Genomic DNA, 25,826 nt, shown 5'->3' with positions numbered 1-25,826 from the left:
CTTGTCTTATGTGTTGATCCGCCTCGCGTCTCTCATCCCAATCAACCCCTTTCAAGCTACCACATAGATGCGTTGGCCTCACGACTAAGTCCTCACATTAGGACATCTGCCGTGACAATTCCACGACAATTGGTATTCGTCGATTTTTGGCCAAATCGAGGCTTGAGTAGGACATAGGTGGATTGGAGATTGGTAGGAGAAAATTTGAATTTGGCACCCCCGATAGTACCGGATGCAACAGTGGTAGTGGTCAGACCGTCGTCCTCTGCCTTGCTACCTCTTGAGCACTGCGTTGGTTTTTCCCTTGAAGAGGAAAGGGTGATGCAGCAAAGTAGCATAAGTATTTCCCTCAGTTTTTGCGAACCAAGGTATCAATCAAGTAGGAGGCCACACGCAAGTCCCTCGTACCTACACAAACAAATAAGAACCTTGCAACCAACACGATAAAGGGGTTGTCAATCCCTTCACGGCCACTTGCAAAAGTGATATCTGATAGAGATGATAAGATAATATTTTTGGTATTTTTATGATAAAGATTAAAAGTAAAGAACGTAAAATAAAATAGATGTAAACTTACATGATGGAGAATAGACTCGGGGGCCATAGGTTTCACTAGTGGCTTCTCCCAAGATAGCATAAGTATTACGGTGGGTGAACAAATTACTGTCGAGCAATTGATAGAATTTAGCATGGTTATGAGAATATCTAGGCATGATCATGTATATAGGCATCACGTCCATGACAAGTAGACCGACTCCTACCTGCATCTACTATTATTACTCCACACATCGACCGCTATCCAGCATGCATCTAGAGTATTAAGTTCATAAGAACAGAGTAACGCATTAGGCAAGATGACATGATGTAGAGGGATAAACTCAAGCAATATGATATAAACCCCATCTTTTTATCCTCGATGGCAACAATACAATACGTGTCGTTTCCCCTACTGTCACTGGGATCGAGCACCGCATGATTGAACCCAAAGCTAAGCACTTCTCCCATTGCAAGAAAGATCAATCTAGTAGGCCAAACCAAACTGATAATTCGAAGAGACTTGCAAAGGTAACCAATCATACATAAAAGAATTCAGAGAAGATTCAAATATTGTTCATAGATAATCTTGATCATAAACCCACAATTCATCGGATCTCGACAAACACACCGCAAAAAGAGTTACATCGAATAGATCTCCAAGAAGATCGAGGAGAACTTTGTATTGAGATCCAAAGAGAGAGAAGAAGCCATCTAGCTAATAACTATGGACCCGAAGGTCTGTGGTAAACTACTCACACATCATCGGAGAGGCTATGGTGTTGATGTAGAAGCCCTCCATGATCGATTCCCCCTCCGGCGGAGCGCCGGAAAAGGCCCCAAGATGGGATCTCACGGGTACAGAAGGTTGCGGTGGTGGAAATAGGTTTTCGTCGTGCTCCTGCATGGTTTCGGGGTACGTAGGTATATATAGGAGGAAGAAGTAGGTCGGTGGAGCCACGAGGGGCCCACGAGGGTGGAGGGCGCGCCCCCTGCCTCGTGGCCTCCTCGTTGATTGCTTGACATCCACTCCAAGTCCTCTGGATCACGTTTGTTCCAAAAATCACGCTCCCGAAGGTTTCATTCCGTTTGGACTCCGTTTGATATTCCTTTTCTGCGAAACACTGAAATAGGCAAAAAAACAGCAATTTGCATTGGGCCTTGGGTCAATAGGTTAGTCTCAAAAGTAATATAAAAGTGTATAATAAAGCCCATTAAACATGCAAAACAGAATATATAATAGCATGGAGCAATAAAAAATTATAGATACGTTGGAGACGTATCAAGCATCCCCAAGCTTAATTCATGCTCGTCCTCGAGTAGGTAAATGATAAAAACAAATTTTTTGATGTGGAATGCTACCTGGCATATTCTTCAATGTAATTTTCTTTATTGTGGCATGAATGTTCAAATCCGAAAGATTCAAGATTAAAGTTTAATATTGACATAAAAATAATAATACTTCAAGCATACTAACTAAGCAATTATGTCTTGTCAAAATAACATGGCCAAAGAAAGTTCATCCCTACAAAATCATATAGTTTGGTCATGCTCCATTTTCGTCACACGAGAATGCTCTCATCATGCACAACCCCGATGACAAGCCAAGCAATTGTTTCATACTTTAGTAATCTCAAACTTTTTTCAACTTTCACGCAATACATGAGCATGAGCCATGGATATAGTACTATGGGTGGAATAGAATATAATGATGGGGGTTGTGTGGAGAAGACAAAAAATGAGAAAGTCTCACATTGACACGGCTAATCAACGGGCTAGGAGATGCCCATCAATTGATGTCAATGCAAGGAGTAGGGATTGCCATGCAACGGATGCACTAGAGCTATAAATATATGAAAGCTCAACAAAAGAAACTAAGTGGATGTGCATCCAACTTGCTTGCTCACGAAGACCTAGGGCATTTGAGGAAGCCCATTGTTGGAATATACAAGCCAAGTTCTATAATGAAAAATTCCCACTAGTATATGAAAGTGACAAAACAAGAGACTCACTATCATAAAGATCATGGTGCTACTTTGAAGCACAAGTGTGGGAAAAAGGATAGTAGCATTGCCCCTTTTTTTGGGCCTTCCTTTTTTTGGCCTTTCTCTTTTTTTGGGACAATGCTCTATTAATGATGATCATCACACTTCTATTCATTTACAACTCAATGATTACAACTCGATACTAGAACAAAATATGACTCTATGTGAATGCCTCCGGCGGTGTACCGGGATGGACAATGACTCATGAGTGACATGTATAAAATAATATGCATGGTGGCTTTGCCACAAATATGATGTCAACTACATGATCATGCAAGGCAATATGACAATGATGATGCGTGTCATAATAAACGGAACGGTGGAAAGTTGCATGGCAATATATCTCGGAATGGCTATGGAAATGCCATAATAGGTAGGTATGGTGGCTATTTTGAGGAAGATATAAGGAGGTTTATGTGTGATAGAGCGTATCGTATCACGGGGTTTGGATGCACCGGCGAAGTTTGCACCAACTCTCAAGGTGAGAAAGGGCAATGCACGGTACCGAAGAGGCCAGCAATGATGGAAGGTTGAGAGTGCGTATAATCCATGGACTCAACATTAGTCATAAAGAACTCACATACTTATTGCAAAAATCTACAAGTCATCAAAAACCAAGCACTACGCGCATGCTCCTAGGGGGATAGATTGGTAGGAAAAGACCATCGCTCGTCCCCGACCGCCACTCATAAGGATGACAATCAAAGAACACCTCATGTTTCAAATTTGTTACACAACATCTACCATACGTGCATGCTACGGGACTTGCAAACTTCAACACAAGTATTTCTCAAATTCATAACTACTCAACTAGCACAACTTTAATATCACTACATCCATATCTCAAAACAATCATCAAGTATCAAACTTCTCTTAGTATTCAACGCACTTATATGAAAGTTTTTATTATACTAACCTTGGATGCCTATCATATTAAGACTAATTTTATAACCAAAGCAAACTACCATGCTGTTCTAAAGGACTCTCAAAATAATATAAGTGAAGCATGAGAGATCAAATATTTCTATAAAATAAAACCACCGCCGTGCTCTAAAAAGATATAAGTGAAGCACTAGAGCAAAAACTATATAGCTCAAAAGATATAAGTGAAGCACAAAGAGTATTCTAATAAATTCCGATTAATGTGTGTCTCTCCCAAAAAGTGTGTACAGCAAAGATAATTGTGGTGAACTAAAAAGCAAAGACTCAAATCATACAAGACGCTCCAAGCAAAACACATATCATGTGGTGAATAAAATATAGCTCCAAGTAAAGTTACCGATGGACGAAGACAAAAGAGGGGATGCCTTCCGGGGCATCCCCAAGCTTTGGCTTTTTGGTGTCCTTGGATTTACCTTGGGGTGCCTTGGGCATTCCCAAGCTTAGGCTCTTTCCACTCCTTGTTCCATGATCCATCAAATCTTTACCCAAAACTTGAAAACTTCACAACACAAAACTCAACAGAAAATCTCATGAGCTCCGTTAGCGAAAGAAAACAAAACACCACTTCAAGGTACTGTAATGAACTCATTATTTATTTGTATTGGTGTTAAACCTACTGTATTCCAACTTCTCTATGGTTCATAAACTCCGATACTAGCCATAGATTCATCAAAATAAGCAAACAACACACAAAAAACAGAATCTGTCAAAAATAGAACAGTAATCTGTATCAAACGCAAACTTATGGAACTTAGAAAAATCTACCAAAATAGGATGACCTAGATAATTTGTTTATTGATCTACTGCAATTGGAATCAGTATTTTATCACGTTCTTGTGATTTTTAACAATTGTTTTCGTGAACAGAAAGTTTCTGGAATTTTCAGCAAGATCAAATAACTATTAACCAAGAAGATCCTATAGGTTTAACTTGGCACAAACACTAATTAAAACATAAAAACACATCTAACCAGAAGCTAGATGGATTATTTATTCCTAAATAGAACCAAAAATCAAGAAATGAAAATAAAATTGGGTTGCCTCCCAACAAGCGCTATCGTTTAACGCCCCTAGCTAGGCATAAAGGCAAGCATAGATCTAGGTATTATCATCTTTGGTATGCAATCCATAAGTGGCTCTCATAATAGATTCATAAGGTAATTTAATTTTCTTTCTAGGAAAGTGTTCCATGCCCTTCCTTAAAGGAAATTGGAATCTAATATTCCCTTCTTTCATATCAATAATTGCACCAATCGTTCTAAGGGAAGGTCTACCAAGAATAATAGGACATGAAGGATTGCAATCTATATCAAGGACAATGAAATCTACGGGCACATAATTCCTATTTGCAACAATAAGAACATCATTAATTCTTCCCATAGGTTTCTTAACGATGGAATCCGCAAGGTGCAAGTTTAAAAAACAATCATCAAATTCACGGAAACCTAGCAAATCACACAAAGTTTTTGGAATCGTGGAAATACTAGCACCCAAATCACACAAAGCATAGCATTCATGATCTTTAATTTTAAATATAATAGTAGGTTCTCACTCATCATAAAGTTTTCTAGGGATAGAAACTTCCAATTCAAGCTTGTTCTCATAAGATTGCATTAAAGCATCAACGATATGTTTGGTAAAAGCCTTATTTTGACTATAAGAATGTGGAGAATTTAGCACGGATTGCAACAAGGAAATACAATCTATTAAAGAACAATTATCATAATTAAATTTCTTGAAATCCAAGATAGTGGGTTCATTGCTATGTAAAGTTTTGACCTCTTCCATCCCACTTTTACCAATTTTTGCATCAAGATCTAAAAACTCCGAATCATTGGGACGCCTTTTAACTAAAGTTGACTCATCTCTAGTCCCATCATTATCAAGATTCATATTGCAAAACAAAGATTTAATAGGGGACACATCAATCACTTTTAGATCTTCATCCTTATTATCATCTAAATCTTCCGGTTTGGCGGCCATCTTATTAACTAAGGTGGCCTGCTTATCCAAAATTTCAGCTATTAACTTTTCAAGATGAGCAAACTGAGATTTCAAACCATAAAATTCCTTAGATATATCATCAAGCTCTTTATTCATGTATCCCAAAAAGTCTTTTTGTTCTTTAAGCTTGTTCCTAAAGAAATTATTATGCTCAAATTGCAAAGTCATAAAACTCCTGATGTTGCTTTCAATCTCTTCCAACCTTTTAAGGTGGAGATCACCAAATCTAGGCAGGGCCATTAGGGCAACAGGCAACAAGAACAAGCGAAGAAGAGGTGAACGGAAAGAGAGGGCGAATAAAATGGCAAGGGTGAAGTGGGGAGAGGAAAACGAGAGGCAAATGGCAAATAATGTAATGCGAGGGATAATAGTTTGTGATGGGTACTTGGTATGTCTTGACTTGTGCGTAGACTCCCCGGCAACGGCGCCAGAAATCCTTCTTGCTACCTCTTGAGCACTGCGTTGGTTTTTCCCTTGAAGAGGAGAGGGTGATGCAGCAAAGTAGCGTAAGTATTTCCCTTAGTTTTTGAGAACCAAGGTATCAATCCAGTAGGAGGCCACACGCAAGTCCCTCGTACCTACACAAACAAATAAGAACCTTGCAACCAACGCGACAAAGGGGTTGTCAATCCCTTCACGGCCACTTGCAAAAGTGAGATCTGATAGAGATGATAAGATAATATTTTTGGTATTTTTATGATAAAGATTAAAAGTAAAGAACGTAAAATAAAATAGATGTAAACTTATATGATGGAGAATAGACCCCGGGGCCATAGGTTTCACTAGTGGCTTCTCTCAAGATAGCATAAGTATTACGGTGGGTGAACAAATTACTATCGAGCAATTGATAGAATTTAGCATAGTTATGAGAATAGCTAGGCATGATCATGTATATAGGCATCACGTCTGTGACAAGTAGACCGACTCCTACCTGCATCTACTACTATTACTCCACACATCGACCGCAATCCAGCATGCATCTAGAGTATTAAGTTCATAAGAACAGAGTAACGCATTAGGCAAGATGACATGATGTAGAGGGATAAACTCAAGCAATATGATATAAACCCCATCTTTTTATCCTCGATGGCAACAATACAATACGTGTTGTTTCCCCTACTGTCACTGGGATCGAGCACCGCATGATTGAACCCAAAGCTAAGCACTTCTCCCATTGCAAGAAAGATCAATCTAGTAGGCCAAACCAAACTGATAATTCGAAGAGACTTGCAAAGATAACCAATCATACATAAAAGCATTTAGAGAAGATTCAAATATTGTTCATAGATAATCTTGATCATAAACCCACAATTCATTGGATCTCGACAAACACACCGCAAAAAAGTGTTACATCGAATAGATCTCCAAGAAGATCGAGGAGAACTTTGTATTGAGATCCAAAGAGAGAGAAGAAGCCATCTAGATAATAACTATAGACCCGAAGGCCTGTGGTAAACTACTCACACATCATCGGACAGGCTATGATGTTGATGTAGAAGCCCTCCGTGATCAATTCCCCCTCCGGCGGAGCGCCGGAAAAGGCCCCAAGATTGTAACATCCCAAATTTTCAATTTGGAATGTTATACATTAGATCATCATTGCATATCATATTTTATTGCATTTTGGCTTGATCCTAGAAATTCTACGCAACTCAAGGACCCACGGAGAGAGTTGGGGATTTCGTTATTTTCATATTTGAGTTTTCACAAATTTTGAAAAGAGGATCGTTTGATTTTAATTATTTTCTCTTCGAATATTTCTTTTATGAAAATAAAAGAGAGGGGATAAAATGACTTCCCCAAAATAAAGAAATATTGGAGATTTAATATTAAAATCAAATAAGATTTTATTCGAAGTTTTATCTCTATTTTATTTGAATTAGGAAAAATATGCATTTTTCAAAATTGCATTAGAGGCCCAAATAAATGTTCACCTTGTCCGGTAGATTTTTAGAGGTCAGGAAAAATTTATTTTATGATTTTTGGAGTCCGTTTAGTATTTCTTTTCTTTGTTTTTCTGCGTGGAATTATTTTAAAAAAGTCAACTGACCTAGCCGGGCCGTGCCCGACTAGGAGTCGCCCGGCCGGCCTTATAAGCCGCACCCGCGACCCGCCGTCGCAGCCCACCCACGCCCAAACCCTAACCGTAACCCGCGCCGTCGCCGCTAGCCGCCGTCGCCGCCCGCGAGCGCCGCCGCCGGAGCCCGCCGAGCCGCGCCGCCGCCTTGCCGCCCCGCCGCCGAGCCGCCCCGCCCGCCGGAGTTGCCGCCCCGCCGCCGCCGCCATCGTCACGAACGCCGAGGTAGCCGCCTTTTTTTAAACCAATCGGTTTTATTTCGAAAACCTAGATTCGTTTTTTTAGATTAGATCGGTTCGGTTTTCCGTCGGATTATTTATTTTGCGGACTATCGTCCATACGTTCGTTTTAACGAACGCCGTTCACCCGTTAGTCACAGACAGCGAACGTTCGTTCGTTAGCCTGTTTATCAGTTTTTCTTTTTCCAGGGTTTTCCGCGATTATTTTCGATCGCGATTTCTGCCCTAATCTTCATTCTAGTATAACTTTTCGCTCGTTTATCGGAATCAGCCGATTCAAGCGCCTAGATCTTTGCCTCGAAGCCCTCTTTCTGTTTAACCAACTTGAACAAGATTTTGCTACTGTAAAATTTGACTTTAGTCCAGATTAGTAATCAAATCTTGTTTCTTTCGCAGTTTGAGTTTCGTTGCTTCATTTGGTTTGATTCTTTTTGCAAACCGGAGTTCTTAAGTTGAACTTTCTGGTTAGATCTCTTATTTGAGTTTTACCCATGCTTCTAGTTGAGTGCTTATTGTATGCTTTTTTGTTTGCGATAGAGTACCCAGAGTGCGGAGCGTGCTACTACAAGTCTCTAGGTTTCACGGATCATCAGCAAGGCAAGTAACACTTTGATCATACCTTTTTACTACCAAGTTTTATTGCATTAGATCAATCCTCAAACAATTGTATGGTGAGGACCTGATTAAATTGTGGGTTTTGGGAAGTAGAGGAGGTAGTACCTATTTACCTGTTTATTATCAAACCTATGGGAGTTACTTCTACGTTGCTTATATTGCCATGCTATGCTCGTAGACGTGGATTGGGTTTGAGTGTATCCATGATAGATGTGAGTTTGTTAACTAATGGTTCAACTTAAGGTGGCAACTTTAATACACATCTGGGTGGATTGCTTGTGGGCACCTGGAGAATCCATTGTTGTCCTAGGATATCCCGGAGGACCCGTGTGATCATCCTACGGCCCGCCACCCAGGCTCAAAGGGATCATAAGATTATTCATGCTAGAAACTTCCGTGTGCAGCCACAAGCCATTATGGGCTCTGGCATAGTTGAGTAAGTTGCGTGAAGCTCTTGAAGAGGTAGACTAGCAGATGTAGTGGGTTGTAGGTGGTACTGTCTATCCAGAGTAGAGAGTTAATGCTTCAGAAAGACTGTGTCTCGAATCTCCGACCAAGGATGTATTCGAGTCTTGTGGGGAAAAGTGTGCAAACCTCTGCAGAGTGTATAAACTAATCATGGTTAGCCGTGTCCCCGGTTATGGACATCTTGAGTATCTAGTTCTTGGATTACCATGTTGATCTCATCACTCTTAATATAACTTGATTGGGTTTAATGACGATGCTTAATTGGGATTGAGTTGGAGAACCTTCTCAATGTTTAACAACCACCATGATAGTTAAATAAAATGTATTCCTTTGTTGTAGGAAAAAATTGGCTTTATGCAAAACTGTTACCATAGAGCTTACCACCAGCCAAATATGCATGTAGTGATAGTAATCATTCTATTCATTATTCTATGTGTTACATTGCCAGCATATTCCATGTGTTGACCCGTTTCGGGCTGCAACGTTCAAGTTGCAGACTTTTCAGACAACGAGTAAGGAGCCATAGGTCGTTGTCTTTCACTCAGTGATGCCGTTGGAGTTGTTGGACTCACTTGATCTTTCAAGCCTTCTGTTGTGATCGTTTTAGATGGCCTTAAGCCATATTTATTGTAATAAGTTATCTTTTGAGACATTCGATGTAATAAGTGTGTGATTTCTACTCTGTTATAAATCCTCAAGTACTGTGCGTGTCAGCATTACGGATCCAGGGATGACACTGATGCACAGAGATCAGACTGTTTGAGGCCTTGTAGCTACAAGATGGTATCAGAGCACACGCTGACTGTAGGACACGACCACTAAGCTAAAACCCTAGATCACTCTCTCTTCTCATTTCTGACTCCTCTCCCCTTTTCTACTCTATAGGATGGCGGATGCAAGGAACAAGTTTGCTCAACCGGATGAAGATACACCTTTTGGATGACACTTGAGAGAAGTTACTAGATACCTGAACATCGGAATACCAAGCTTCACCGGGACCTACATCGCCACTTTACCAGAAGAGGAGCTCTGGGTGATTCAAGTTCAAGTTCCAGGAAGGACATTCATGCTAGTCACTAAGCCCATAAAGTTTTCCTTTGATGCACCCACCTGGAGTCTAGGCAAGAGCATGGCAGCACACATCACCATGGGACGCATTGGAGAAGTTTACCACAAGGATCTCAAGGATACTATTTACCAGATTTGTGGGCGCCGAGATGAGCAATGGGAGATGATCAGCACCAGGAAGGATAGATCTATTGCAGCTTTCATCCAGGAGTTAAACCAGCACATTCGTCGCCAGGAGAACCAGATGTGCGCAGGCATGATAGATCCGAAGAAGGCAATGACCAGGATCACGGAGCTGGAGGAAGAACTCAAGTCTACAAGCGCTGGATACGAGGAGGAAATGACGATACTCGTGGAGAAGGATGACGACCTCACAAGGAAGCTAGGAGTATTCATGGGAGACCCCGCGCCACGAGGAGAAGACGATGATTCCACTTGCCCAGAGAACTACATCATGATCGACGACAGCGACTCGGACCCCGACGATAGCGATGATGACTTTGTTGATGAAGCTGGAGCAGATATTATGGAATCTTCCACCGATCAATTTTTCTAGTCGACCACCATATAAGTAGTAGAAATTCCCCCATGTATATAGTATAGTCCGAGCACTTTTGTAACGAGAGTTAGACCGATTGTATGCCCTTGTTTGAATTGATTGAAGTGATATGATTGTGTTTGTCTAATGTGCATATGGGTAGTGTTTTCCCCCTAGACCTCATTCTACTCTGTTTTCTCACCTTTTCTAAACCCAGCAGATGCCTCTGAGATGCGACAATGGATTTGCTTTCCCGCTGGGCTGACTCAGTTGATCCAGCAGCAGAATGCATTGATGCAGATACTAGTCCAGAATCAGAATCAGGGGAACAACAACAACAACAACCCACCACCACCACCACCTGTTGATCACTTAGCCCGTTTTCTAAGGCTGAATCCACCGGTGTTCTCCAGTAGCACCGAGCCGATAGTTGCAGATGATTGGCTCCGCAAGATTGGAAGGGAATTGACCACTGCAGGATGCACAGATGCGGAGAGAGTGCATTTTGCCGCACATGAGCTTGATGGACCCGCAGCATCATGGTGGGAGAATTTCACAGCCACTTACCCCATCGACACTTTTACATGGGACCAGTTTCAGCAGGCTTTTCGCACTGCCCATGTATCAGCAGGAGCTATGGCCATGAAGAAGCGCGAGTTTCGCAACTTACGCCAAGGAGGACGCACCGTTGGCCAGTATGTGGATGACTTTAGTAAGCTAGCACGTTATGCCCCAGATGACGTCGCTACGGATGCAGCTAAACATGAGAAGTTTCTGGAAGGACTGAATGTTGAGCTGAGCATGCAGATGATGGTGGCAACCTTCAATAACTACCAGGAGTTGGTAGATAGAGCTCTCATGATTGAAGGGAAGCAGCAGCAGATTGACAACCGCAAGAGGAAGTATGGACAAGGGAAGTACAATTCTGGAGCTCAGTAGAGACCCCGCTTTACCCCGAACTCGGGAGGATCCCTTCAACATAACCATGGAGGTCACAATCACAATGGAGGGATTTCGCACAACCATAGTGGCCCCAGGAATGGTAATGGTAATGGAGGAAGCAACGGCCAGAACCGTTCCAACCCAGCAACGCCCGCCAAGAAGGATCTAAGTCACATTACTTGTTTCAAGTGCGGGAAGAATGGACATTATGCCACGGAGTGTTCTGAAGCAAAGAATGGGAATGGCAATGGAAGCTCTGGGAAGAAGCCCAACCCTTTCAACAAGGGACAAGTGAACCACGTTAGCGTGGAGGAGGTTGAAGCGCAACCCGATGCAGTAATAGGTAAGTTTTTGGTTAAGTCATTTACTGCAATCGTTGTTTTTGATACTGGTGCATCGCATTCATACATATCAAGGGGATTTGTGGATAAGTTTAAACTACCAACCCAAGCCCTTAGGTCACCCATGGTAGTAACCTCGCCAGGAGCAGAGTATATGGCTAGCCTATGGTGTGATCGGTTACCATTAAGGATTGGTAACTACCTGTTTCCCTCAGACCTAATAGTATTGGAGTCACAAGGACTGGATGTGATATTAGGCATGGATTCGTTATCGAAGTATGGAGGGAACATTGACTGTGCCAGTAAGTCGATTTTGCTTACCACCCTAGAAGGAAGAAGGATTAAGTATGTATCCCGGCATGTGCCGAATAGGACTCAAGTGAATTCCTTAACATGAGTTGTACAGGAGGAAGTACCAGTGGTGAAGGATTTCCCGGACGTATTTCCAGAAGAGTTGCCAGGTATGCCACCGGGTAGAGACATTGAGTTTTTGATCAAGCTTTTGCCAGGCACAGGGCCAATATCTAAGAGACCGTACAGGATGCCCGCTAAGGATTTAGAGGAAATTAAGAAGCAGATTAAGGAGTTACTTGATAAAGGCTATATTTGCCCAAGCTCGTCACCTTGGGGATCACCAGTGCTTCTAGTGGAGAAGAAGGATGGATCATTGAGGATGGTTGTTGATTATCGAGGGTTGAATGAGGTGACGATCAAGAACAAGTACCCACTGACGATGATCAATGATTTTTTTGACCAACTGCAAGGAGCTAAGGTGTTTTCCAAGATCGATCTGCGATCAGGGTACCACCAGCTGAAGATTCGATAGCAGGATATACCTAAGACAGCTTTTACCACAAGGTACGGGCTATATGAGTATACCGTTATGTCATTCGGTCTGACTAACGCACCTGCCTATTTTATGAACATGATGAACAAGGTGTTTATGGAGTTTTTGGATAAGTTCGTCGTGGTGTTCATTGATGATATTCTAGTCTACTCGAAGAATGAAGAGGAGCATAAAGAGCATTTGCGACTGGTACTTGGGAAGCTCAGAGAACACCAGTTATATGCCAAGTTCAGAAAGTGTGAGTTTTGGTTGAAGGAAGTTGGATTCCTTGGACATGTTATATCCGGAGAAGGAATAGCAGTAGACCCTACCAAGGTTGTCACTGTGACAAATTGGGAAGCACCCACGTTAGTTGGAGAGATCTGAAGTTTCCATGGACTCGCAGGATACTACCAGAGGTTCATTGAGAATTTCTCGAAGATTGCAAAGCCCATGACGGAGTTGTTGAAGAAGGACACCAAGTTCAAATGGACTGAGGAATGTGAGGCCAATTTTCAGGAGTTGAAGAAACGCTTGGTTACAGCTCTAGTGTTGATTCTTCCAGACCAACGCAAGGATTACCAGGTGTATTGCGACGCTTCTCATCGAGGACTTGGAGCAGTGCTTATGCAGGAGGGAAGAGTTGTTTCATATGCCTCACGACAGCTTAAACCCCATGAGTTGAATCACGCTAACCATGATCTGGAGTTAGCAGCCGTAGTGCATGCGTTGAAGACATGGACACTACTGGAATCAGCTAATTTGGCATCTGCCAGCTCTTTGCCGTCTGCTAGCTGACGGCAAAGAAGCTCTTTGCCATCAGCTACCCAAAAGCAGACGGCAAAGAAATGGCAGACGACAAAACAGGCCTTTGCCATCTGTTGGCTCTTTGCCGTCAGCCAGCGGACGGCAAAGATTCAGCAAAGAGAGAGGTGGCCCCCACCCCCCGCCCGTTTAGGAAAACTTAACGCCCCACTTCTTTGCCGTCTGCTAGCAGACGGCAAAGAGAGATAAAGGCGGACGACAAAGACTGGCGGACGGCAAAGAGCAGACTAAGTAACGGCCCCCACCCCCCCCGTTACTCTCTCTTCTCTCCCTCTCTCCTCCCCGATGCGCCCCGCCACCAGATCCCACGTCCACCGCCGCCGCCACCGCCCGCCGCTGCCCGGCGCCGCCCTCGCCCCCGCACCCACTTGGCACGTCGCCCCACCACCCCTCCACCCCCACCCCACCCGCCGACGCCCCGTCGCCCCGCCACCCGCCGCCCCCGCCACCTCCCCCGACGCCCCGTCACCCGCCGCCCGGCGCCGCCCCCGCCGCCCGGCGCCTCCCCCGCCGCCCGGCACCCCCCCCCCCGCCACCGCCCCCGCCGACCGTCCCATTGCTCCGGTGAGGGACTAGTTCTTTTTTTCTTCTATTTTTTCATTTTTTTCTGTTTAATTGTTAGTGCTAGATTGTGTTAGTGTTAGTGTTAGAAAAGAATGAGAAGAAGTAGAAGTAGTAGAAGAAGTAGAAGAAGAAGAAAAGAGAAGAAGTAGAAAAAAGATGAAAAAAGAAAAAGAAGAAAAGAAGTAGAAGAAGAAGAAAGGAAGAAAAGAAAAGAAGTACAAAAAAGATGTAAAAAGAAGAAGAAGAAGAAGAAGAAAAGAAGTAGAAGAAGTAGAAGAAGAAGAAAGGAAGAAACGAAAAGAAGTAAAAAAGTAGAAAAAAGATGAAAGAAGAAGAAGAAGAAAGGAAAGAAGAAGAAGAAGAAGAAGAAGAAGAAGAAGAAGAAGAGAAAGAAAGAAGAAGACTCCTCCGCCCCCACCCCACCCGCCGACACCCCGACCCCGACACCACACCCCGCCCCGACACGACACCCCGACCCCCTGACCCCGACACCCCGACTCCGACACCACACCCCGACACCCCGACCCCGACACCCGACCCCCTAACCCCCTGACACGACACCCCGACACCCGACACCCTGACCCCCAACCCCGACACCACACCCCGACACCCGACCCCGACTCCACCCCGATACCCGACCCCCTAACCCCCAGACCCCGACACGACACCCCGACCCCCCGACCCCGAAACTGCACCCCGACCCCGACACGGCACCCCGACACCGACACAACACCCCGACCCCCGATACCTCCCGAAAAGGTATTCTTTGGCCTTGTAGAGGCCGATGGGGTCATATATTTGTGAATTATTAGTTAGGTCATATATTTTTCGATTTTGTTATGAAAACATCATATATAATTGTGTTGATCGGGTAGATTTAAATGTGCAGTTGTTTCATCGCTGCGAGGTTTGGTGGTCGACGACCTCGCCGTGCGTTTGACGAGCTCTGCCCCTTCGTTCGTGGGTGAGCACAAATGACATGTCCTCCTCCCCCGTTAATTATTTGCTCTGTTCCCGGTGTTCGTGCCGATGAAACTTGATAGCTAGCTATATATGTGTCTTGAATCATCAGTATGCGTAACCAATATGTGTCTCCCGTTCGAAAGCGTCATAGTTATAAATATGCATGCATTTGCATATTTATAACCTTGATTCTTTCGAATTGTCCAACGCTATCCATGGACAGCCCGAGTATGTTTAGATTGGGTTCGTTTTCCCATATGCTTTGCTCCGGATCTGACGCATAAGTTTCGTCAGTGCCTCCCCTGTTGTTCTCCGGGTACACATCCTCTCTGTTTATTGCAGAGACGTGTATCAGGAGAACAGCGGGGAGGTGCTGCCGAAATTTTGCGTAGGATCCGGAGCATAGCATGGGAAAATGAACCCAATCTAAACATACTCGGGTGGGATTAGGACCTATCATTACCTATTAGAGTGTAGGTTGCATGGACGTAATAAAATTGACAAAGTAGATCAACTGATGAATATATACATGGTGAATTATATATATATATTTGTTGTGTGTCTAGTAGCTCTGAAAGTCAAGATGAGTGATCGTGCGTGGATGTACACCGGTCACACTGGTCAGAACAAATGGAGCACTGAATGGTTCACAAAAACCAAGGGGTTTGTGCGAGCCGCATTTGCAAATGGCCAGAGGAAAACCTGGTGCCCCTGTTTACGGTGCGGCAATTGGGAAAAGAGGACAGAGGCTGAAATGGGCAAACACCTGCAGAAGAGTGGTTTTACGCCCGATTATACGGTGTGGACATTTCATGGTGAGTCTGCCCAACGTGACCGAGCTGAGGTGGATCGTCGTCGCACCGACGAGCATGGTACCGGGATGGAAAACATGGTGCAAGACTTCGATGATGCTCGGGATTCGGACGAGGAGATGGAGGAATCTGCAAAGGCCTTCAATGAAATGTTGGAGTCTTCAAAACGTCCGCTCCATGAGCACACTGAGCTTTGTCAGTTGGATGCCATCTCACAAGTAATGGCTCTGAAGGCTCAGTTCAACTTGGGCAGAGAATGCTACAATGCAATGATGACAGTATTTGGACGCTTTCTACCCAAAGGCCATGTAATGCCTGCAAACCTGTACCAGTCGGACAAAATCCTCCGTGCACTGAAGATGCCCTATGATAAGATACATGCCTGTGAGAAAGGATGTGTCTTGTTTAGGCTTGACTATGCGGACTTGAACTATTGTCCCATTTGCAAGTCTTCCAGGTATGTTGTGGTAGACAACTGTATGGGTGAGAAGACACAGACCAAAATCCCTGTTAGTATTCTTCGGTATATGCCAATTGTACCAAGACTTCAACGTCTATTCATGGTCGAAGAGACGGCCAGACAGATGACATGGCACAAAACGGGCAAAAGAACCGAACTAGATGCAGATGGGAATCTGATGATTGTACACACATCGGATGGTGTTGCGTGGAAAAAGTTTGATGAATTACATGCTGACAAAGCGGCAGATCCGAGGCATCCTCGAGTCGGCATCAGCACGGATGGGTTCAGTGTGTTTGGTATGACGACAACCCAATACAGTTGTTGGCCCGTATTTGTCTTTCCACTCAATCTTCCCCCGGACAGATTATGCAAAGAAAGAACATTTTCCTGACGTTGATAATTCCAGGGCCCAACTATCCGGGGAAAAATATGAATGTGTACATGCAACCGCTTAAGGACGAATTGCAAGAAGCCTGGGATAATGGGTTCAAGACATACGACGCCTATAGCAAACGGAACTTCATAATGCGTGTCTGGTACATGTACTCAACGCATGACTTGCCGGCGTATGCGCTATTCGTTGGCTGGTGTGTGCTTGGAAGGTTCCCGTGCCCCACATGCAAGGGAGCTCTTGAGTTTCGTTGGCTTCAGGCCGGTCGCAAGTTTTCTTGCTTTGACATGCATAGACAGTTCCTGAATCCTCGCCATAAGTTCAGGAAAGACAAGAAGAACTTCATCAGAGGTAGAGTTGTCAAAAACTCTGCACCACCTGCATTGACAGGCCAACAGACCCTGGATCCGTTAAACGCTCTCGAGCCAGATCCAGAGCGTCCAGGGTACTTCAAGGGGTATAATTCTAAACACGCCTGGACTCACACAACATGCTTATGGGATCTGCCTTACTTCAAAGACCTCCTTTGCCCACACAACATCGACGTGATGCACACTGAGAAGAATATCGCCGAGGCACTTTTTGGTACATTGTTCGGCATAGATGGGAAGTCAAAGGATAATACTAAGGCTAGAGTCGATCTGGAGGCGCTATGTGATAGGCCGTTACAAAACATGAAAGAACCGAAAGGAAAGCAGAACTGGACGAAGCCAAAGGCATGGTTCAATCTTGGAAGGCCAGCTATGAGGGAAATTATCTTGTGGGTGAAAATGCAGTTGATGTTCCCCGATGGGTATGCAGCGAATCTAAAGAGGGGAGCCAGTCTTGATAAATTGAAGATATTTGGTCTCAAGAGTCATGATTGGCACATATGGATTGAGCGGGTAATGCCGGTGATGTTGCGTGGCTTCATCCCTGAGGATGAATGGCTAGTACTGGCAGAACACAGCTATTTCTTCCGTGTTCTTTGTGCGAAAGAACTATCGCCTGGCGTGCTAGAAGAAATGGAAGAGTTGGCGCCGGAGTTGATCTGCAAGTTAGAGAAGATCTTTCCACCGGGCTTCTTTAATCCAATGCAACATTTGATTTTGCATCTCCCGACCGAGGCAAGATTGGGGGGGCCCGTGCAAAATCGTTGGTGCTACCCAACTGAGAGGATGCAGAAGACGCTTCGACAAAAATGTAAAAATAAACGTAGAATTGAAGCATCGATGGCTGAGGCATTCATCACTGAGGAGGCGGCAAACTTCGTGACAGCACACTACGAAGCCAAAAATCGTCATTTGCATAATCCGAAGCCTCGGTACAATGCTGACGACCCTAAAAAGGGTGGATCCAACCTCAGCCTATTCAAAGGGAATCTCGCACCAGCCAGTGTTTCAAATCCAGTATCTTTGGATAACGAACAATGGCGGACCATTTCTTTGTATATCTTCAACAACCTGATAGAAGTGCGGCCGTACATCGAGTAAGTTCTCGGTACATTGTTTCGCAACTTCTATTTCCTTTGAACTGCTCTTATTCCTGGATATTTCATACAGTTGATACGTCGCCTTATTCTCGTATGGAGCGGTGATCCAAAAGGATTCTGTCGAAGAGTATGAGCTTCTCGCAAAGCAAGGAGGCGGCTATCCCGGTTTCATCTCTTGGTTCAAACAAACGGTAATTTCTATTAGACAATTTCATTTCATTCGCTAATTTGTGTGTAATGCAACAATCCTTCCATATTAAACTTGTAGGCTAATTCAGAGTCTATGGACGCCGAATTGAGACAAGTCGCTAATGGTTTTGACTATAAGGTCCGTTCATTTGACAAATACGACATCAACGGGTATCGCTTTCGTACCTATGGCAAAGAGCTATCTATGGCCGACCGAAAGTCTACAAATTGTTGTGTATCTGCTATCGGCGAAGGAGGTACCGAGTATTATGGGAGAGTTGAAGCAATTTATGAACTTCTATTCTATGGTGAAAACCCACCGAATGTCGTAGTCTTCAAATGTTATTGGTTTCAGCCGAAGGAGACTAGAAGGACTCATGAACATATAGGGCTAGTTGAAATCAACCAAAGCACCCATTTAGATGTTCCTGATGTCTATATTACGGCTCAATAGGCGACCCAAGTATTCTATCTACCGTGGGCCTGCCAAACTAATCCAAATCTGAAAGGTTGGGATGTCGTTTATGAAGTGCCGCCACGTGCTAGACTATCTCCCCCAAAGGAAGAGGATTATGAACCTCACATTAACCCAGACACATATGAAGGAGAATTCTTCCAAGAGACACGTCTTTCCAAAAAGCGTTTCAAGAACCGCTATACTTCACCCCAAAACATTGAAGTAGACAGCGACAGTGAATCCGACATCACCCCAGAGGAGGAACAAGACGAGCCGGAACAAGAAGAGGTTACTGCTGCGGATGACCTGTCATTGCTTGACCGATTACGTCAAGGTGGCCTTCCACATGTTGATGCCACTGAACCCTATGAGCCCGTCATTGATTATAGTGATGATGATGATTATGCATTTATTGATGATACTGATCGAGATTATTAGTAGTGTCAGGTATTAAATTTTTTTATGTTGTACTTGATGATGATACACTTAAGTGATACACATATTATTATTCATGTCGGTCTTTTTTTTATGTTGTACTAATTTTGTTTACTGTTTTTCATGGCAGGTGTTGAAAGATGGTGGGCGCTGGTCGGGAGCGCGCCAAGGCCCCTTCTTCGTTGGCGCGTGGTGTGAGGTCTTCCATTCCACACGCACCTCTCCGCCGAGCGTTGCTGGACAGCATGGCGACACCGCCGGGCCCTTCTTCGTCGACCACGGTGCCCAGCAGGGGACGAGGTAGGAAGAGAGGAGGTGGGGCACGTGGTCGCGGGAGAGGAGGTAGGGTGACTGCTACGGCGCCTTCCTCGCCGCCACCCCCAGCTGTTTCACCCGAGCACGTGACTGCTAGGGTGGACTCGTCCGAGGAGGAGGCTACACGGACTCCGGTCCACGAGCCTCCGGTCCACGCGTCTTGGGCCCATGAGCCTCGGGTCGACTGGCCTTCGGCCCATGAGAGTTCGGCCCACGAGACCCCGGAGGAGCACACGTCTGGATGGGGTACCTGGCCGGATCAGCCCGAGGAGCCGAGTGGCCATGCTGATGATGGCGGGGAGCCGAATGATATTGAGGAGGAGGGGGGCACCGTCTACCAGCGTGGTGCTACACGGCTCCCGTCCGTGCCGGCGACCCGCGAGCAGAGGTGGTTGATTTTCCCTGATGGGGAGAGGTAAGTGCATTTAATATTTTTGTACCTTATGCATTCACGTTTCTTCAAATAACTAATGCGTTGGCCTTGTCATGCTGCAGGGGTTGGGACCATCATCATAGTGTCCGCCGGCCCAACTCCGTCCTTGGAGTTCTTTGCCGGCAAAACTTCCCGGGGTTTGTCACGTTGCCTGGTGAGGGTCGGCTTCCAGAGCTTGGATTGAGATGGGAGCACTACTTGGCTGCCCCGGCCCCGCCGGATGAGATTATCGACGGTGTCTTGTGCGACACGAGGGCAGACGTGGTGATCAGAAAGTTCTGGGTAATTTCTCCTTTACACATTTAAAAATCTTCAACTAGCTAGTTATTAATTGTACTAATCAATATTGTCTCATTTGATTGCAGACATTCTACAGGTGTGAGGAGGGATACGAGGAGGACGCGGCACATGTTATCGAGAACGTCTGCAAGCGCCTACTACAGAACTTATGGCACGAGGCTCGGGTGCAGGCTGTTCGAGACTACTACGCCTTGCGTGGTATCAAGAAGACCAAGCCGGCGTGCCGCGATAAGTTCCTGAGTAAGGAGCAGTACATGAAGGTAATTCTTAAGGCCTTCTACTTAAGTTCCTTCATTTGGTAATTCTTAGCCGTAGCACTCAAGTTTCTATTTGCTAACTTAGGCGCCTCCGAGATGGTGTGCGGATCGGATGGATTGTTGGGAGGTGTTGGTCAATGAGTGGTGCTCAAAAGAATGGCTAGCCCTCCACAACGAGGCCAAGGACAAACGTGCCCAAATGGAAGGTGTGCCACACCATCAAGGCAGCTCCAACTTATATCAGTTCGGGCGGAACTGGGTATGTGGTTTGCTTCATGATTCATGCAATTCATTCATCATGCTAGCTTGAGCCCTTTAATTACTAATTTACATTGTTTCTCTCTTTCAGGCACGCCACAATAAGGTGGATAAGGTGCCAGAGGTGTACGACCTGTATGCCATGGCCCACACTGCCTCTTTCAAGAAAGTCAAGGCATTCTCTCAGTCTGACCTCGATGATGCAAACAACTTCACCAACATCTCCTCCCACAACAAGCTCGTGAGATATAGAGATGAGGGGAAGGCGAGGAAAGGGGAGGACTTTAACCCGAGCCAGGGTCCCATTGATCCAGAGCTGGTGATGATATCTGGTGGCGGGAGGTCCCATGGCTCCATAGCCATTGGAGATGGACTTATCCGTTGTCCTAGCACTCTCCCGGAGATCAAGGCGCGCCAGTCGAGCTCCGCTCCTGAGATAAGGCCTCGTGAACGGCCAGTGCAACTCGCCATCAAGGTTAGTGATACGTACTCAGCTATCTTTCTCCATTACATTGTGTGCGCTTCCATCAATGATTACAAATGGTCATGTGAGTGGTGTTGCAGGCTGCTATACAGAGTGAGAGAGATAGAACGGAGAAACTTCTGGCGGAGGCGGCGGAGAGGCAGCGGGAGTTGGAGGAGAGGACGACAAAGATGTTGGAGGAGGAGAGGGCACGGAATGACATGCAGGCAAGGGCCATGTACGAGCTCCTTGTGGTAAGTTTCTTCTGCAGATTAGCCAAAACATTCATGTAGTGTTTGTCTCATTACTAACTAGTATGACTGAGTCGTCAAAACCAAATGTGCAGTCTGTGTGCGAGAAGACCGGTCAGACCGCTCCGCCGATGCCAGTGATTGCTCCTGGGACCACAGTGAGTTTAATTTGAATGGACATTACTTGCTAGTCTTAACATTTGAGTGTCATCATGCTAACAAGACATTGTAAATGATCTTTGGTGCAGCGTCACTCCAGACAAGCATCGCACGATCCTTCTCCAGCTACCGACACGAGCCAGCCCGCTCCTACACCTCCTGGATCATGGTAAGTTTATCTAGTGTTTTGCTTAACACATGCATAAAGACCTAGACTTAGCTTTATTTCCTCCAATGCTTACCATAATGACCTAGACTTAGCTTCTTCTCCTCCAAAATGACTTAATAAGCTTACTGACCTCCAAAACCATCCATTTTACCTAAGTTAGCTCTAAAACGATCTGTACTTAGCTTACTTATGTCAAAAATTGCATAATTAGCTTAGTTAGCTCATAAACGATCCATTTTACCTAAGTTAGCTCTAAAATGACCCATTTTACCTTGGTTAGCTTATAAATGATCCAGTTCATCCAAGTTAGCTAAAAAATGACCCATTTTACCTAGATTAGCTCCTAAATGATCCATTTTACCTACGTTAGCTTTAAAATGACCCATTTCACCTAGGTTAGCTCCAAAATGAACAATCTTACCTAGGTTATCTCATAAACGATCCATTTCAACTAATTTAGCTCATAAACGATCCATTTCACCAAGTTAGCTCAAAAACGATCCATTTCACCTAAATTAGCTCTTAAATGATCCATTTCACCTAAGTTAGCTCAAAAAGATCCATTTCAACTAAATTAGCTCATAAATGATCCATTTCACCTAAGTTAGCTAAAAACGATCCATTTCAACTAAGTTAGCTCATAAATGATCCATTTCACCTAAGTTAGCTAAAACGATCCATTTCACCATAGTTACCTCAAAAACGATCCATTTGACCTTAGTTAGCTCATAAACGACCCATTTCAACTAAGTTAGCTCATAAATGATCCATTTCACCTTAGCTAGCTCATAAACGACCCATTTCAACTTAGTTAGCTCATATATGATCCATTTCACGTAAGTTAGCTCATAAATGACATACTCTTCTTGTTCTAGTCTTCTTCTTGTTCTACTCTTCTTGTTCTAGTATTCTTCTTGTTCTACTCTTCTTGTTCTAGTCTTCTTATTCTAGTCACCTATTTCTAACTTTCTTATTTTGCCATTTTGCAGATTTCATTCACTTCATGGAAGCTAGCTTGCTATGGAGTGCTTGTTTATGTATGGATGGAACTTGCTTATGTATGAATGGATGGATGGAACTTGCTTATGTAATATGTATGGATGGAACTTGCTTATGTATGAATGGATGGAACTTGCTTATGTATGAATGTATGGAACTTATGTGCTGGATATATGTGATATGTTTGCTGTTAAATAGGCCTGTGAAATATATCTATATATGTCATATATATTTGCTGTGAAAATTGTTGGATTTAATAAAAAAACAGAAAAAAGAGCCAATATGCAGGCTCTTTGCCGTCCGCCACTGACGGCAACGGGCTCTTTGCCGTCAGCCGCAGACGGCAAAGAAGCCACGTGGCAGCCAACTGTGCTTCCTGGGAGCTGACCCATTTCGTCAGTTTGCCTACAGTGGCAGACGGCAAAGACACTAGAAAGTTTGCCTACAGTGGCAGACGGCAAAGACACTAGAAAGTTTGCCGTCAGCGGCGGACGACAAAGGCCTGCCGTTAGCCACTTAACGGACTGACAGCGCAATTATTGTCGTCTGCTCTCTTTGCCGTCCGCTGCAGACGGCAAAGGCCCTTTGCCGTCAGCCGCCCAGAAGCAGACGGCAAAGTAGCTCTTTACCGTAGCCTACTTTGCCGGAGCCTTTTGCCGTCCGCGGCTGACGACAAAGGCCTTTGACGTCCGCCGTTCATGCCTTTGCCGTCCGCCGTGGCAGACGGCAAAATAGCTGATTCCTGTAGTGGGAGACATTTTCTCATCGGAAACCATTGTGAGGTGTACACGGATCACAAGAGTTTGAAGTATATCTTCACGCAGAAGGAGTTGAATCTCAGGCAGAGGAGTTGGTTGGAGCTCATCAAGGATTATGATATGAAGTTGCATTATCATCCCGGAAAGGCTAACGTAGTGGCCGATGCGTTGAGCCGCAAGAGTCATGTCAATACACTCATGACCGGAGAGTTACCCAAGGAGTTAGCAGAGGATCTTCGTGAGCTATGTTTGGAAATAGTTCTGAGAGGTTATGTAGCAGCATTGGAGATTCAGTCTACTTTGATGGATAAGATCAGGGAAGCTCAGAAGACAGACAAGGAGATTGCCGAGATAAAAGAGAGGATGAGCAAAGGAAAAGCTAAGGGATTTCGTGAGGATGAGCACGATACCCTATGGTTTGAGGACCGCGTATATGTGCCAAATGATCCGGAGATCAGGAAGTTGATTCTGCAAGAGGCCCATGATTCGCCGTATTCGATCCACCCTAGAAATACCAAGATGTATCTGGATTTGAAGGATAGTTTCTGGTGGACTGGAATGAAGAAGGATATTGCGGAGTATGTAGCAGTTTGTGATGTATGTCAGAGAGTGAAGGCTGAACAAGAGAAGACAGCTGGATTGTTACAGCCATTGCCGATACCCGAATGGAAGTGGGATAAACTAGGCATGGACTTTATCACGGGATTGCCCAGGACTCGTTCAGGCTATGACTCGATATGGGTTGTAGTCGATCGTTTGACGAAGGTAGCGCATTTCATTCCAGTGAAGACCACTTACACCAGTGCTAAGTTGGCAAAGATATACATGATCAGGATCGTATGTCTACATGGAGTTCCAAGGACCATTGTATCAGATAGAGGAACCCAGTTTACCTCAAAGTTTTGGAATCAGTTGCATGAGACTTTGGGAACCAGGCTGGAGTTCAGTACAGCCTTTCACCCGCAGACAGATGGACAGACAAAGAGAGTCAATCAGATTCTGGAGGACATGTTGAGAGCTTGTGCGCTAGATTATGGATCTAGTTGGGACGACAATTTGCCTTATGCAGAGTTCTCTTACAACAACTGCTATCAAGCCAGTTTGAAGATGGCCCCTTTCGAAGCATTGTACGGAAGGAGGTGCAAGACACCATTGTTGTGGGATGAAGTTGGAGACTGTCAGTTGTTTGGACCAGATTTGATTAAAGAGTCTGAAGAGAAGGTTAAGCTGATACGCGATAGACTCGAGGTAGCCCTATCTAGGCAGAAGAGCTATGCGGATTCTAAATGCAAGGAGACAGTTTACGAAGTCGGAGACAGAGTGTATCTTCATGTATCACCACTTCGAGGAGTGAAGCGTTTTGGAGTTAAGGGAAAGTTAGCACCACATTTTGTGGGACCATACAAGGTTTTGAAACGTATGGGAGAAGTTGCTTACAAGTTGGAATTGCCCGAAGGATTGTCAGGAGTTCACGATGTGTTCCACGTTTCTCAGTTGAAGAAGTGCCATGCAGAGATGGCTGATATTCCTCTGAGAGATACAGTGCCACTGGAAGCGATTCAGTTGGATACCGATTTGACCTACGACGAAAAACAGTCAAGATTCTTGAGTTTGCCAACCGAGTCACACGCAGTAAGGTTATCAAGTTCTGCAAAGTTCAGTGGAGCCACCATACCGAGGATGAAGCCACCTGGGAACGAGAGGAAGACCTATGGAAGGATCACCCTCACCTATTTTCTAGCCAACCCGAATCTCGAGGGCGAGATTCATCTTAAGGGGGGTAGGTTTGTAACATCCCAAATTTTCAATTTGGAATGTTATACATTAGATCATCATTGCATATCATATTTTATTGCATTTTGGCTTGATCCTAGAAATTCTACGCAACTCAAGGACCCACGGAGAGAGTTGGGGATTTCGTTATTTTCATATTTGAGTTTTCTCAAATTTGAAAAGATGATCGTTTAATTTTAATTATTTTCTCTTCGAATATTTCTTTTATGAAAATAAAAGAGACGGGGTAAAATGAGTTCCCCAAAATAAAGAAATATTGGAGATTTAATATTAAAATCAAATAAGATTTTATTCGGAGTTTTATTGCTATTTTATTTGAATTAGGAAAAATATGCGTTTTTCAAAATTGCATTAGAGGCCCAAATAAATGTTCACCTTGTCCGGTCGATTTTTATAGTACGGGGAAATTTTATTTTAGGATTTTTAGAGTCTGTTTAGTATTTCTTTTCTTTGTTTTTCTGT

This window comes from Triticum aestivum, chromosome 7D (assembly GCF_018294505.1).
Source record: "Triticum aestivum cultivar Chinese Spring chromosome 7D, IWGSC CS RefSeq v2.1, whole genome shotgun sequence".
Classification (NCBI taxonomy): domain Eukaryota; kingdom Viridiplantae; phylum Streptophyta; class Magnoliopsida; order Poales; family Poaceae; genus Triticum; species Triticum aestivum.
The sequence above is the reverse complement of the archived record's forward strand: the minus strand, read 5'-3'. Positions refer to the sequence as shown.